At 48.9% G+C, this 15,201-nt stretch overlaps 1 protein-coding gene across 4 annotated transcripts in view; it reads left to right on the forward strand.

Moving 5' to 3' along the window:
• The window catches only part of LOC112235956 (tensin), a 209,470-nt gene that overhangs the window by 112,638 nt on the left and 81,631 nt on the right, over positions 1 to 15,201 (forward strand). Inside the window, exon 1 of one of the 4 annotated variants that reach the window (XM_042296719.1) lies at positions 249 to 799. The exons of the other annotated variants lie outside the window; for them this stretch is intronic. The gene's annotated coding sequence lies outside the window, so the exon portion shown is untranslated. Of the gene's footprint in view, positions 1 to 248; positions 800 to 15,201 lie in introns of those variants that run through there. 4 annotated transcript variants of the gene reach the window in all.

The following is a 15,201-nucleotide window of genomic DNA, read 5'->3' on the forward strand; positions in this document are numbered from 1 at the left end:
AATAGAGAGGGAGGTGGAGTGACAGAGAGAGAAAGAGAGAAATAGAGAGAAAAACAGAGTGAGAGAAAGAGAGACAGAAACAGATTCTGACATGAGGAAAGAAGGAGGGATTTAGAGTGTTCTGTCAATCACATTCCAAGCCCCCCCATCCTGTTAAGGAAGTTCTGCTTTTCATACACACAGCACCTCTTTCCATCATACGCATGCGTGTACATCAACAGAGGAAGAACCAAAGGGGGGAAGAAAAAGGAAGAGAGAGAGAGAGAGAGAGAGAGAGAGAGAGAGAGAGAGAGAGAGAGAGAGAGAGAAAAAGCCAGAGGGAGATAACATAGATTATGTAAAGGTCAAGCTGCAGGCATGAGGGAAGAACAGAACACAACAGTGGGTTTTAGCCCCAGTCTGCATCCAGAGCTCTCTCTAGTTTAGGGTACTGCAGTCAGAAGAAGCCTGGAGCCTTAGCCTTATATAGTGCGTTTTCAACTTTGTTGGCCGCAGACCGATTGAACAGAAGCCAGCGGCATTAAGTGTGGATCCTGGAGAAGTTGAGAGGTGTGTGCGTACACACACGCTCGTGCTTGTGCACACACGCACAGATTCACTGGCTAGCTGGTCTGGCACGCGTTTGGGATTACTCCTGTTGTTTTGAGCGGAGGGGGGACAGACAGTGGGAGAGTGTCTCTATTTGGTATCTGGAGGGAGAGAGACAGTAGAGAGGGGAGAGAGAGAACGAGGGAGAAGGAGAAAGAGGGAAGAGGAGAGGGAAGGAGAGGGAACGTGAGAGAATTCCATATTTGAACAGGTAAGAGAGCTGGCTGTACTGTGTCCTCTAATGTTATGGATTGATTGATACTGTGTTCTGTTTTGGCTTGTTGGGTGGAAAGCTCATTCTGAGATAGTATTAGGTGTCAAAATCAATAAACACAAGTTCTCTTTGTCTTCATCTGCCAAAAGACATGATGGAGGAGCTGGAAGATGTTTTATATTGTAACTACTTACAATCAATGTCCTTTGTTGTAATTATATTGCATGTAGATTTCTAATAAGATGTACTTGATGTACTTGAAAAAAACAATGAAAAAATCTATTGCCATTTCAGACGTAAATCAATGCATATCATGTAACCAAACTATGAGTGTGTCGGCTGAAATGGTAGTCTACTGTCCTTCAGTACATAAGAAGTAGTTAGCGTGCCAGCCACACTGTGTTCTGCATGTTTCCCATGTGTTACGCTGTAGTCCTGGGAAAGTGGCTCTCTGGGGAGCTGGCTAGAGTTCCTTTGAGTCTCGCTCTGCTTTCATGTCCCGAGGGAAGGTGTTTTGTGACTGGTCTAGAGGAGAGCTGAGCTGGCGGAGGGAGAGCGGTGGTGTTTTGTGACTGGTCTAGAGGAGAGTTGAGCTGGCAGAGGGAGAGCGGAGGTGTTTTGTGACTGGTCTAGAGGAGAGTTGAGCTGGTGGAGGGAGAGCGGTGGTGTTTTGTGACTGATCTAGAGGAGAGTTGAGCTGGCGGAGGGAGAGCGGTGGTGTTGTGTGACTGGTCTAGAGGAGAGTTGAGCTGGCAGAGGGAGAGCGGTGGTGTTTTGTGACTGGTCTAGAGGAGAGTTGAGCTGGCGGAGGGAAAGTGGAGGTGTTTTGTGACTGTCTAGAGGAGAGTTGAGCTGGCGGAGGGAGAGCGGTGGTGTTTTGTGACTGGTCTAGAGGAGAGTTGAGCTGGCGGAGGGAGAGCGGAGGTGTTTTGTGACTGATCTAGAGGAGAGTTGAGCTGGCGGAGGGAGAGCGGTGGTGTTTTGTGACTGGTCTAGGGAGAGTTGAGCTGGTGGAGGGAGAGCGGTGGTGTTTTGTGACTGGTCTAGAGGAGAGTTGAGCTGGCGGAGGGAGAGCGGTGGTGTTTTGTGACTGGTCTAGAGGAGAGTTGAGCTGGCGGAGGGAGAGCGGTGTCGTTTTGTGACTTGGCGAGAGGAGAGTTGAGCTGGCGGAGGGAGAGCGGTGTTTTTGTGACTTGTCGAGAGGAGAGTTTAGCTGGCGGAGGGAGAGTGGAGGTGTTTTGTGACTGGTCTAGAGGAGAGTTGAGCTGGCCGAGGGAGAGTGGTGGTGTTTTGTGACTGGTCTAGAGGAGAGTTGAGCTGGCGGAGGGAGAGCGGTGTCGTTTGTGACTGGTCGAGAGGAGAGGGCGGAGGGAGTGTTTTGTGACTGGTCTAGAGGAGAGTTGAGCTGGCGGAGGGAGAGCGGTGGTGTTTTGTGACTGGTCTAGAGGAGAGTTGAGCTGGCGGAGGGAGAGCGGAGGTGTTTTGTGACTGGTCTAGAGGAGAGTTGAGCTGGCGGAGGGAGAGCGGAGGTGTTTTGTGACTGGTCTAGAGGAGAGTTGAGCTGGCTGAGGGAGAGAGGAGGTGTTTTGTGACTGATCTAGAGGAGAGTTGAGCTGGCGGAGGGAGAGCGGTGGTGTTTTGTGACTGGTCTAGAGGAGAGTTGAGCTGGCGGAGGGAGAGCGGTGTCGTTTTGTGACTTGTCGAGAGGAGAGTTTAGCTGGCGGAGGGAGAGTGGAGGTGTTTTGTGACTGGTCTAGAGGAGAGTTGAGCTGGCGGAGGGAGAGTGGTGGTGTTTTGTGACTGGTCTAGAGGAGAGTTGAGCTGGCGGAGGGAGAGCGGTGGTATTTTGTGACTGGTCTAGAGGAGAGTTGAGCTGGCGGAGGGAGAGCGGTGTCGTTTTGTGACTGGTCGAGAGGAGAGTTGAGCTGGCGGAGGGAGAGTGGAGGTGTTTTGTGACTGGTCTAGAGGAGAGTTGAGCTGGCGGAGGGAGAGCGGTGGTGTTTTGTGACTGGTCTAGAGGAGAGTTGAGCTGGAGGGAGAGTGTTTTGTGACTGGTCTAGAGGAGAGTTGAGCTGGCGGAGGGAGAGCGGAGGTGTTTTGTGACTGGTCTAGAGGAGAGTTGAGCTGGCGGAGGGAGAGCGGAGGTGTTTTGTGACTGGTCTAGAGGAGAGTTGAGCTGGTGGAGGGAGAGCGGTGGTGTTTTGTGACTGATCTAGAGGAGAGTTGAGCTGGCGGAGGGAGAGCGGTGGTGTTGTGTGACTGGTCTAGAGGAGAGTTGAGCTGGCGGAGGGAGAGCGGAGGTGTTTTGTGACTGATCTAGAGGAGAGTTGAGCTGGCGGAGGGAGAGCGGTGGTGTTTTGTGACTGGTCTAGAGGAGAGTTGAGCTGGTGGAGGGAGAGCGGTGGTGTTTTGTGACTGGTCTAGAGGAGAGTTGAGCTGGCGGAGGGAGAGCGGTGGTGTTTTGTGACTGGTCTAGAGGAGAGTTGAGCTGGCGGAGGGAGAGCGACTTTTCTTGGCGAGAGGAGAGTTTAGCTGGCGGAGGGAGAGTGGAGGTGTTTTGTGACTGGTCTAGAGGAGAGTTGAGCTGGCGGAGGGAGAGTGGTGGTGTTTTGTGACTGGTCTAGAGGAGAGTTGAGCTGGCGGAGGGAGAGCGGTGGTATTTTGTGACTGGTCTAGAGGAGAGTTGAGCTGGCGGAGGGAGAGCGGTGTCGTTTTGTGACTGGTCGAGAGGAGAGTTGAGCTGGCGGAGGGAGAGTGGAGGTGTTTTGTGACTGGTCTAGAGGAGAGTTGAGCTGGCGGAGGGAGAGCGGTGGTGTTTTGTGACTGGTCTAGAGGAGAGTTGAGCTGGCGGAGGGAGAGTGTTTTGTGACTGGTCTAGAGGAGAGTTGAGCTGGCGGAGGGAGAGCGGAGGTGTTTTGTGACTGGTCTAGAGGAGAGTTGAGCTGGTGGAGGGAGAGCGGTGGTGTTTTGTGACTGATCTAGAGGAGAGTTGAGCTGGCGGAGGGAGAGCGGTGGTGTTTTGTGACTGGTCTAGAGGAGAGTTGAGCTGGCTGAGGGAGAGAGGAGGTGTTTTGTGACTGATCTAGAGGAGAGTTGAGCTGGCGGAGGAGAGCGGTGGTGTTTTGTGACTGGTCTAGAGGAGAGTTGAGCTGGCGGAGGGAGAGCGGTGTCGTTTTGTGACTTGTCGAGAGGAGAGTTTAGCTGGCGGAGGGAGAGTGGAGGTGTTTTGTGACTGGTCTAGAGGAGAGTTGAGCTGGCCGAGGGAGAGTGGTGGTGTTTTGTGACTGGTCTAGAGGAGAGTTGAGCTGGCGGAGGGAGAGCGGTGTTTTTGTGACTGGTCGAGAGGAGAGTTGAGCTGGCTGAGGGAGAGAGGAGGTGTTTTGTGACTGGTCTAGAGGAGAGTTGAGCTGGCGGAGGGAGAGCGGAGGTGTTTTGTGACTGGTCTAGAGGAGAGTTGAGCTGGCGGAGGGAGAGCGGAGGTGTTTTGTGACTGGTCTAGAGGAGAGTTGAGCTGGCGGAGGGAGAGCGGAGGTGTTTTGTGACTGGTCTAGAGGAGAGTTGAGCTGGCTGAGGGAGAGAGGAGGTGTTTTGTGACTGATCTAGAGGAGAGTTGAGCTGGCGGAGGGAGAGCGGTGGTGTTTTGTGACTGGTCTAGAGGAGAGTTGAGCTGGCGGAGGGAGAGCGGTGTCGTTTTGTGACTTGTCGAGAGGAGAGTTTAGCTGGCGGAGGGAGAGTGGAGGTGTTTTGTGACTGGTCTAGAGGAGAGTTGAGCTGGCGGAGGGAGAGTGGTGGTGTTTTGTGACTGGTCTAGAGGAGAGTTGAGCTGGCGGAGGGAGAGCGGTGGTATTTTGTGACTGGTCTAGAGGAGAGTTGAGCTGGCGGAGGGAGAGCGGTGTCGTTTTGTGACTGGTCGAGAGGAGAGTTGAGCTGGCGGAGGGAGAGTGGAGGTGTTTTGTGACTGGTCTAGAGGAGAGTTGAGCTGGCGGAGGGAGAGCGGTGGTGTTTTGTGACTGGTCTAGAGGAGAGTTGAGCTGGCGGAGGGAGAGTGTTTTGTGACTGGTCTAGAGGAGAGTTGAGCTGGCGGAGGGAGAGCGGAGGTGTTTTGTGACTGGTCTAGAGGAGAGTTGAGCTGGTGGAGGGAGAGCGGTGGTGTTTTGTGACTGATCTAGAGGAGAGTTGAGCTGGCGGAGGGAGAGCGGTGGTGTTGTGTGACTGGTCTAGAGGAGAGTTGAGCTGGCTGAGGGAGAGAGGAGGTGTTTTGTGACTGATCTAGAGGAGAGTTGAGCTGGCGGAGGAGAGCGGTGGTGTTTTGTGACTGGTCTAGAGGAGAGTTGAGCTGGCGGAGGGAGAGCGGTGTCGTTTTGTGACTTGTCGAGAGGAGAGTTTAGCTGGCGGAGGGAGAGTGGAGGTGTTTCTAGTGACTGGCCGAGTCTACTGGTCTAGAGGAGAGTTGAGCTGGCGGAGGGAGAGTGGTGGTGTTTTGTGACTGGTCTAGAGGAGAGTTGAGCTGGCGGAGGGAGAGCGGTGGTGGTCGAGAGGAGAGTTGAGCTGGCGGAGGGAGAGTGGAGGTGTTTTGTGACTGGTCTAGAGGAGAGTTGAGCTGGCGGAGGGAGAGCGGTGGTGTTTTGTGACTGGTCTAGAGGAGAGTTGAGCTGGCGGAGGGAGAGCGGAGGTGTTTTGTGACTGGTCTAGAGGAGAGTTGAGCTGGCGGAGGGAGAGCGGAGGTGTTTTGTGACTGGTCTAGAGGAGAGTTGAGCTGGCTGAGGGAGAGAGGAGGTGTTTTGTGACTGATCTAGAGGAGAGTTGAGCTGGCGGAGGGAGAGCGGTGGTGTTTTGTGACTGGTCTAGAGGAGAGTTGAGCTGGCGGAGGGAGAGCGGTGTCGTTTTGTGACTTGTCGAGAGGAGAGTTTAGCTGGCGGAGGGAGAGTGGAGGTGTTTTGTGACTGGTCTAGAGGAGAGTTGAGCTGGCGGAGGGAGAGTGGTGGTGTTTTGTGACTGGTCTAGAGGAGAGTTGAGCTGGCGGAGGGAGAGCGGTGGTATTTTGTGACTGGTCTAGAGGAGAGTTGAGCTGGCGGAGGGAGAGCGGTGTCGTTTTGTGACTGGTCGAGAGGAGAGTTGAGCTGGCGGAGGGAGAGTGGAGGTGTTTTGTGACTGGTCTAGAGGAGAGTTGAGCTGGCGGAGGGAGAGCGGTGGTGTTTTGTGACTGGTCTAGAGGAGAGTTGAGCTGGCGGAGGGAGAGTGTTTTGTGACTGGTCTAGAGGAGAGTTGAGCTGGCGGAGGGAGAGCGGAGGTGTTTTGTGACTGGTCTAGAGGAGAGTTGAGCTGGCGGAGGGAGAGCGGAGGTGTTTTGTGACTGGTCTAGAGGAGAGTTGAGCTGGTGGAGGGAGAGAGGTGGTGTTTTGTGACTGATCTAGAGGAGAGTTGAGCTGGCGGAGGGAGAGCGGTGGTGTTGTGTGACTGGTCTAGAGGAGAGTTGAGCTGGCTGAGGGAGAGCGGTGGTGTTGTGTGACTGGTCTAGAGGAGAGTTGAGCTGGCTGAGGGAGAGAGGAGGTGTTTTGTGACTGATCTAGAGGAGAGTTGAGCTGGCGGAGAGGAGAGCGGTGCTGGCTGGTCTAGAGGAGAGTTGAGCTGGCGGAGGGAGAGCGTGTTTTGTGACTTGTCGAGAGGAGAGTTTAGCTGGCGGAGGGAGAGCGGTGGTGTTTTGTGACTGGTCTAGAGGAGAGTTGAGCTGGCGGAGGGAGAGTGGTGGTGTTTTGTGACTGGTCTAGAGGAGAGTTGAGCTGGCGGAGGGAGAGCGGTGGTATTTTGTGACTGGTCTAGAGGAGAGTTGAGCTGGCGGAGGGAGAGCGGTGTCGTTTTGTGACTGGTCGAGAGGAGAGTTGAGCTGGCGGAGGGAGAGTGGAGGTGTTTTGTGACTGGTCTAGAGGAGAGTTGAGCTGGCGGAGGGAGAGCGGTGGTGTTTTGTGACTGGTCTAGAGGAGAGTTGAGCTGGCGGAGGGAGAGTGTTTTGTGACTGGTCTAGAGGAGAGTTGAGCTGGCGGAGGGAGAGCGGAGGTGTTTTGTGACTGGTCTAGAAGAGAGTTGAGCTGGCGGAGGGAGAGCAGAGGTGTTTTGTGACTGGTCTAGAGGAGAGTTGAGCTGGCGGAGGGAGAGCGGTGGTGTTTTGTGACTGGTCTAGAGGAGAGTTGAGCTGGCGGAGGGAGAGCGGAGGTGTTTTGTGACTGGTATAGAGGAGAGTTGAGCTGGTGGAGGGAGAGTGGTGGTGTTTTGTGACTGGTCTAGAGGAGAGTTGAGCTGGCGGAGGGAGAGTGGTGGCTGTGGTTGTGTTTCATCTTTACTGTAACCAGTGGCTGACAGGACAGACAGATCCACCGCTGAAGCTACAGTATAACGATAGGTCAACCCAAGAGGTGTGTGTGAGTGTGTGAGTGGGAGGGAGGAATATGTGTGTATGTGTGTGTGTCATGTATGTGCCAGACAGATACAGAACTAGAAGTCGGCCTCTACCTTCAGTGATTTTACTCGCTTTTTCTCTGCCTCCTCGTAGACTCCTTTACGTCTCCATCTCTAGAGAACCTCTGTTTTCCCCTGTCTTCCTCCCTCTCTCCCTGCCCTCCCTCCTCCCTTTGAGGAATTGACTGATGACCACCGTCATTCCCCTTTAACCCTGGGCTAACACTGGGGGGGAGTTATAAGCGGGAGGTCAAAGTGTTGCAGGCCACTAAATCTTCTCTCTGTTCTAGCAGTCAAAACAAGACAGAAGAATTCTGTTTGTTATGGTTGAACTGTAACACATTTTTGCGGATGGAAAGACATTTCCTAACGTTTACCTGTCCAGGGTGTTATGTGGTTGTGAAGCATGAAACAGCAATAAAACATATTGTTTTGTGTCAGTTCAATTTAAATTCGATCAATCTGAGAGAAAGAAATAGGTGGCAGTTTCATAAAACCCGTTCTGTGCAAATTCTTTATTACCATAGACGAGCTGCTAAATGTCATTTTCTCCTCCAAACACTTAGACCGAAACACTTACCAATTGACACTGCGAAAGCCCTTCCAATTCAGAATTGCACCTCAGGCATTTTCATTTTCATTGGTCACCATTAGTCCAGAGCAGAAAAATCCCCACCGCTTTCCTCAGCACTTCCAGAAAACCTCTTACCCTGCCAGAACAGCCTTAAATCAATGCTTCCCACCATCTCGTCCTCCAACATTAAGATGCTGTGAGCGAATAATGGCTGTGGACTGACGTCTTTCCAGATAGATCCATTCCTTTGCAAAACGGCTTCTCCTCTCTTCATCCAAATCCATCTCTTTACCTTTAAACTGGATTCCCTCGTGCCAAACTCTGTAACGCCTCCTCATTGGACGCCTCGGAGCAGCCAAACTTCACCAAACCCTCAGGAGACAGACTAGACTAGAGGAACGATGTGTTATGAACAGCTTTTGGCCCATGATGAGTCAACAGAGGTTGTGAATGTGTATTTGTTGAAGTGGATGCTTTAGAGATGAAATCAGACATTTTCATGTGACGTTTGTTTAATATTCTAACACATATGTGACATTGAATGCAGCTGACTGTGAGAGAACTGTGAAAATACTCCCTCCTCAAAGTGCAGCTAAGTTGGCTTCATTAGTAGTATGTGTTGTAAAGTGTAGCTACAGTCAGGTTTTAGTGTGTCTGTCTACATGTGTTTAGCTCACACTGGCTTGGATACAGTATGTGTGTGTCTCTGTGTGTCGTTGACATTGGCTTGGCAACCCGGACCCTCTGTGCTTTTGTTCTCTAGTCAACAGAACCATTAGTGGTACTCTGAGTGAAAACATCCCGCTGTCAGTTCTGATTCAACATGAACTCTGAGTGATACCTGGCCATGGACCATCCATAGAGAATCCTACTCCTATTAGCTCTGTCCAACTCAGTTCAACTCAGCCACGCAGGCCAGTAATGACGATAACATGCCTGCTTAAGACCTCCAATAGCTGTCCTGCGGAGAGGCGCTGCCTATGTGTGGTCATTATGAAGCTCTCCTCGTTATGAAACTCCAATTGGCTTCCACATCAGAGGTTTTCAACCTGCGTCCAACGCTAGCCACAATTGCACATATTATATTCATCTATTTCTTCTGGAGAAAGATATTCAGTGCTTATGAAGGTATGGCTGTGGTTTTGGTTGAATGTGGGATCCATAGAAGGTATGAGAGGTTAGCCGTAGGCAGCACACACACTCACCGCTAACCGTGGTTTAACCATGATCCAATGGATCTTGTGTTCCCACACTAATGTTAATGTTGTGTTGATGTTGTGTTAATGTTGTTTTCATGTGTGTTAATGTTGTGTTGGCTTAATGTTGTTTTAATGTGTGTTAATGGTGTGTTGTGTTAATGTTGTGTTAATGTTATGTTAATGTTGTGCTACTGTTATGTTCAAGTTGTGTTAATGTTGTCTTAATGTTGACTTAATGTTGTGTTAATGTTGTGTTAGTGTTGAAGTTGTGTCAATGTTATGTTTGACAACTGGACGAGCTGGACTGGAGGTGTGTGTATGTATGGCCCTGGAGCATTCTTTCTATGTTATTTCATGGTTTGTTCCAGATATTTGAAAACACAAAACGACATTGAGACGCTGAACAGATGTTGATGTTACATCATGATGACTGCTACCTTACTGTACCTGTTACCTTGTGGATGTTTGGTTCTCTAAAGGGTTTTCTTAGGATGGAGACAGATGAGGGGGCTTCTGAGTGTGATCGGACATGAGAGGCATAGAGCCCCAACCCTGGTGTGTCCCCACTGACCTCCTGAGAGGGCATGGGGATGGACTTTATACATTACTGAATAAAGTTAATTCACTGAATTGGTGACCTCAACCCCGCCTGGAACCTCTCTAGAGTATGTTCCACTGTTAGTTCTTTCAGAGGTACAGTACAACATTATGCTCATGTCTCATGTCATCTGATTTATAGGACACAATGGGCATGGCTAGGGTATGCAGTACATAGTGGGTCTAGGCTAGTGTATACAGTACATGGTGGGCATGGCTAGGGTATACAGTACATAGTGGGTCTAGGCTAGTATATACAGTACATGGTGGGCATGGCTAGGGTATACAGTACATAGTGGTCATGGCTAGGGTATACAGTACATAGTGGGTCTAGGCTAGGGTATACAGTACATAGTGGGTTTAGGCTAGGGTATACAGTACATGGTGGGCATGGCTAGGGTATACAGTACATAGTGGGTCTAGTTGCTAGGGTATACAGTACATAGTGGGTTTAGGCTAGGGTATACAGTACATGGTGGGCATGGCTAGGGTATACAGTACATAGTGGGTTTAGGCTAGGGTATACAGTACATGGTGGGCATGGCTAGGTTATACAGTACATAGTGGGTCTAGGCTAGGGTATACAGTACATAGTGGGTTTAGGCTAGGGTATACAGTACATAGTGGGTCTAGGCTAGGGTATACAGTACATAGTGGGTTTAGCCTAGGGTATACAGTACATAGTGGGTCTAGGCTAGGGTATACAGTACATAGTGGGTTTAGGCTAGGGTATACAGTACATAGTGGGTCTAGGCTAGGGTATACAGTACATAGTGGGTTTAGGCTAGGGTATACAGTACATAGTGGTCATGGCTAGGGTATACAGTACATAGTGGGTTTAGGCTAGGGTATACAGTACATAGTGGTCATGGCTAGGGTATACAGTACATAGTGGGCATGGCTAGGGTATACAGTAGATAGTGGGTTTAGGCTAGGGTATACAGTACATAGTGGGTTTAGGCTAGGGTATACAGTACATAGTGGGTTTAGGCTAGGGTATACAGTACATAGTGGGTTTAGGCTAGGGTATACAGTACATCGTGGGTCTAGGCTAGTGTATACAATACATAGTGGGTCTAGGCTAGTGTATACAATACATAGTGGGTCTAGGCTAGGGTATACAGTAGATAGTGGGTTTAGGCTAGGGTATACAGTACATAGTGGTCATGGCTAGGGTATACAGTACATAGTGGGTTTAGGCTAGGGTATACTGTACATAGTGGGTTTAGGCTAGGGTATACAGTACATAGTGGGTTTAGGCTAGGGTATACTGTACATAGTGGGCATGGCTAGGGTATACTGTACATCGTGGGTCTAGGCTAGTGTATACAATACGTAGTGGGTCTAGGCTAGGGTATACAGTAGATAGTGGGTTTAGGCTAGGGTAGACAGTACATAGTGGGCATGGCTAGGGTATACAGTACATAGTGGTCATGGCTAGGGTATACAGTACATAGTGGGTCTAGGCTAGGGTATACAGTACATAGTGGGTCTAGGCTAGGGTATACAGTACATAGTGGGCATGGCTAGGGTATACAGTACATTGTGGGTCTAGGCTAGGGTATACAGTACATAGTGGGTCTAGGCTAGGGTATACAGTACATAGTGGGCATGGCTAGGGTATACAGTACATAGTGGACATGGCTAAGGTATACAGGACATAGTGGGTTTAGGCTAGGGTATACATTACATAGTGGGTATAGGGTATGCACTATATAGTGGGTTTAGGCTAGTGTATACAGTATATAGTGAGGCTAGGGTTTACAGTATTTAGTGGACCTAGGGTATTGTGTACAGTATATAGTGAGGCTTGGGTATACAGTATATAGTGGGTTTAGGCTAGTGTATACAGTATATAGTGAGGCTAGGGTGTACAGTAAATAGTGAGGCTAGTGTATACAGCATATAGTGAGGCTAGGGTATACAGTATATAGTGAGGCTAGGGTATACAGTATATAGTGAGGCTAGGGTATACAGTATATAGTGAGGCTAGGGTATACAGTATATAGTGAGGCTAGTGTATACAGTATATAGTGAGGCTAGGGTATACAGTATATAGTGAGGCTAGGGTATACAGTATATAGTGAGGCTAGTGTATACAGTATGTAGTGAGGCTAGTGTATACAGTATGTAGTGATGCTAGTGTATACAGTATATAGTGAGGCTAGGGTATACAGTATATTGTGAGGCTAGGGTATACAGTGTATAGTGAGGCTAGGGTATACAGTATATAGTGAGGCTAGTGTATACAGTATGTAGTGAGGCTAGTGTATACAGTATATAGTGAGGCTAGTGTATACAGTATGTAGTGAGGCTAGTGTATACAGTATGTAGTGATGCTAGTGTATACAGTATGTAGTGAGGCTAGTGTATACAGTATGTAGTGATGCTAGTGTATACAGTATGTAGTGAGGCTAGTGTATACAGTATATAGTGAGGCTAGTGTATACAGTATGTAGTGAGGCTAGTGTATACAGTATATAGTGAGGCTAGTGTATACAGTATGTAGTGATGCTAGTGTATACAGTATGTAGTGATGCTAGTGTATACAGTATGTAGTGATGCTAGTGTATACAGTATATAGTGAGACTAGTGTATACAGTATATAGTGATGCTAGTGTATACAGTATGTAGTGATGCTAGTGTATACAGTATATAGTGAGACTAGTGTATACAGTATGTAGTGATGCTAGTGTATACAGTATGTAGTGATGCTAGTGTATACAGTATGTAGTGATGCTAGTGTATACAGTATATAGTGAGACTAGTGTATACAGTATATAGTGATGCTAGTGTATACAGTATGTAGTGATGCTAGTGTATACAGTATATAGTGAGACTAGTGTATACAGTATATAGTGAGACTAGTGTATACAGTATATAGTGAGACTAGTGTATACAGTATATAGTGAGACTAGTGTATACAGTATGTAGTGAGGCTAGATTATACAGTAGAAAGCCAGGAAAACCTCTGTACAGTCTAGATACTATTGATGTACACTTCTTGCAGCCCCAAAGCCAAGGGAGGTTGTTTTCCTAAGTAGCCTGGTAAAGTAGCGTCTAGCGTCTCGCTATGACGTCTGGCGTTGCAGACGGGTTTTTATGGCGTGGAAATGGAAAAGCTTGCCTTTACGCGGTTTGTGTTTGGCTGCGGTCAAGTAGTGTTGATGGAGGTCTATAGAACTGGAAACAGTTGGCTGGGGAAGTGTCGTCATGTTGGAAATACAGCCGCTTGATATTCTCCTGGCAGCATGCTAGTCGTCATGTTGGAAATACAGCCGCTTGATATTCTCCTGGCAGCATGCTAGTCGTCATGTTGGAAATACAGCCGCTTGATATTCTCCTGGCAGCATGCTAGTCGTCATGTTGGAAATACAGCCGCTTGATATTCTCCTGGCAGCATGCTAGTCGTCATGTTGGAAATACAGCCGCTTGATATTCTCCTGGCAGCATGCTAGTCGTCATGTTGGAAATACAGCCGCTTGATATTCTCCTGGCAGCATGCTAGTCGTCATGTTGGAAATACAGCCGCTTGATATTCTCCTGGCAGCATGCTAGTCGTCATGTTGGAAATACAGCCGCTTGATATTCTCCTGGCAGCATGCTAGTCGTCATGTTGGAAATACAGCCGCTTGATATTCTCCTGGCAGCATGCTAGTCGTCATGTTGGAAATACAGCCGCTTGATATTCTCCTGGCAGCATGCTAGTCGTCATGTTGGAAATACAGCCGCTTGATATTCTCCTGGCAGCATGCTAGTCGTCATGTTGGAAATACAGCCGCTTGATATTCTCCTGGCAGCATGCTAGTCGGAAATACAGCCCCATGTTGGAAATACAGCCCCTTGATATTCTCCTGGCAGCATGCTAGTCGTCATGTTGGAAATACAGCCGCTTGATATTCTCCTGGCAGCATGCTAGTCGTCATGTTGGAAATACAGCCGCTTGATATTCTCCTGGCAGCATGCTAGTCGTCATGTTGGAAATACAGCCGCTTGATATTCTCCTGGCAGCATGCTAGTCGTCATGTTGGAAATACAGCCGCTTGATATTCTCCTGGCAGCATGCTAGTCGTCATGTTGGAAATACAGCCGCTTGATATTCTCCTGGCAGCATGCTAGTCGTCATGTTGGAAATACAGCCGCTTGATATTCTCCTGGCAGCATGCTAGTCGTCATGTTGGAAATACAGCCGCTTGATATTCTCCTGGCAGCATGCTAGTCGTCATGTTGGAAATACAGCCGCTTGATATTCTCCTGGCAGCATGCTAGTCGTCATGTTGGAAATACAGCCGCTTGATATTCTCCTGGCAGCATGCTAGTCGTCATGTTGGAAATACAGCCGCTTGATATTCTCCTGGCAGCATGCTAGTCGTCATGTTGGAAATACAGCCGCTTGATATTCTCCTGGCAGCATGCTAGTCGTCATGTTGGAAATACAGCCGCTTGATATTCTCCTGGCTGCATGCTAGTCGACATGTTGGAAATACAGCCGCTTGATATTCTCCTGGCAGCATGCTAGTCGTCATGTTGGAAATACAGCCGCTTGATATTCTCCTGGCAGCATGCTAGTCGTCATGTTGGAAATACAGCCGCTTGATATTCTCCTGGCAGCATGCTAGTCGTCATGTTGGAAATACAGCCGCTTGATATTCTCCTGGCAGCATGCTAGTCGTCATGTTGGAAATACAGCCGCTTGATATTCTCCTGGCAGCATGCTAGTCGTCATGTTGGAAATACAGCCGCTTGATATTCTCCTGGCAGCATGCTAGTCGTCATGTTGGAAATACAGCCGCTTGATATTCTCCTGGCAGCATGCTAGTCGACATGTTGGAAATACAGCCGCTTGATATTCTCCTGGCAGCATGCTAGTCGTCATGTTGGAAATACAGCCGCTTGATATTCTCCTGGCAGCATGCTAGTCGTCATTCATCATATGTTTTCCTTCTGTGTTATTGCTATGGTTTAACTTTCCCTCCGTCTCTCTGCAACCGCAAGGTCTTATTTTACCATTACCAAAGGACTCCCAGTCATACACTGATATTCAGAGGAATACATTACACGCTCCATGTCGTGTCGAAATGTCCAACATGATTGTACAGGCACTCTCCGTCACAATACCCAACATATTTGTTTCCCATTCAAATCAAATAGAAGCCTGGTTAGCTCTATAACTCCATCTGAAGTACTGTTCGGCTTGACGTCCTTATTTGGCCTCTTAGAACCTGAAGTATTTATTTGCCCAGGCAGACTGCCACTACTACTGCAGTTTCTCTTGTGCGAAGGCTTCAGGAATCCCAAATGTGGTTCGATCGGCAAGATTCTTTTTCATGGGAGCCAATGAGAAGATTTATCTCCCTGACGACATCTCCACCCATACTCACCATTTAGAAGTAGTGTGACGTTTCCCCTAGATGTTGCCTGGATACCCTTTCACATCGCTCTGTCCAACTGATGTTTCTTCTCCGCCATGTGCCTGGATTGGCCTCCCTCCCCGATGATTTCTAGAATGCAAATACATTCTGAATGTTCTGATTGGTTTGAGAAAACGATGGGTTGGGCCAGAGCCGGCCTACATG

Source organism: Oncorhynchus tshawytscha, linkage group LG14, assembly GCF_018296145.1.
Source record: "Oncorhynchus tshawytscha isolate Ot180627B linkage group LG14, Otsh_v2.0, whole genome shotgun sequence".
NCBI classification, from domain to species: domain Eukaryota; kingdom Metazoa; phylum Chordata; class Actinopteri; order Salmoniformes; family Salmonidae; genus Oncorhynchus; species Oncorhynchus tshawytscha.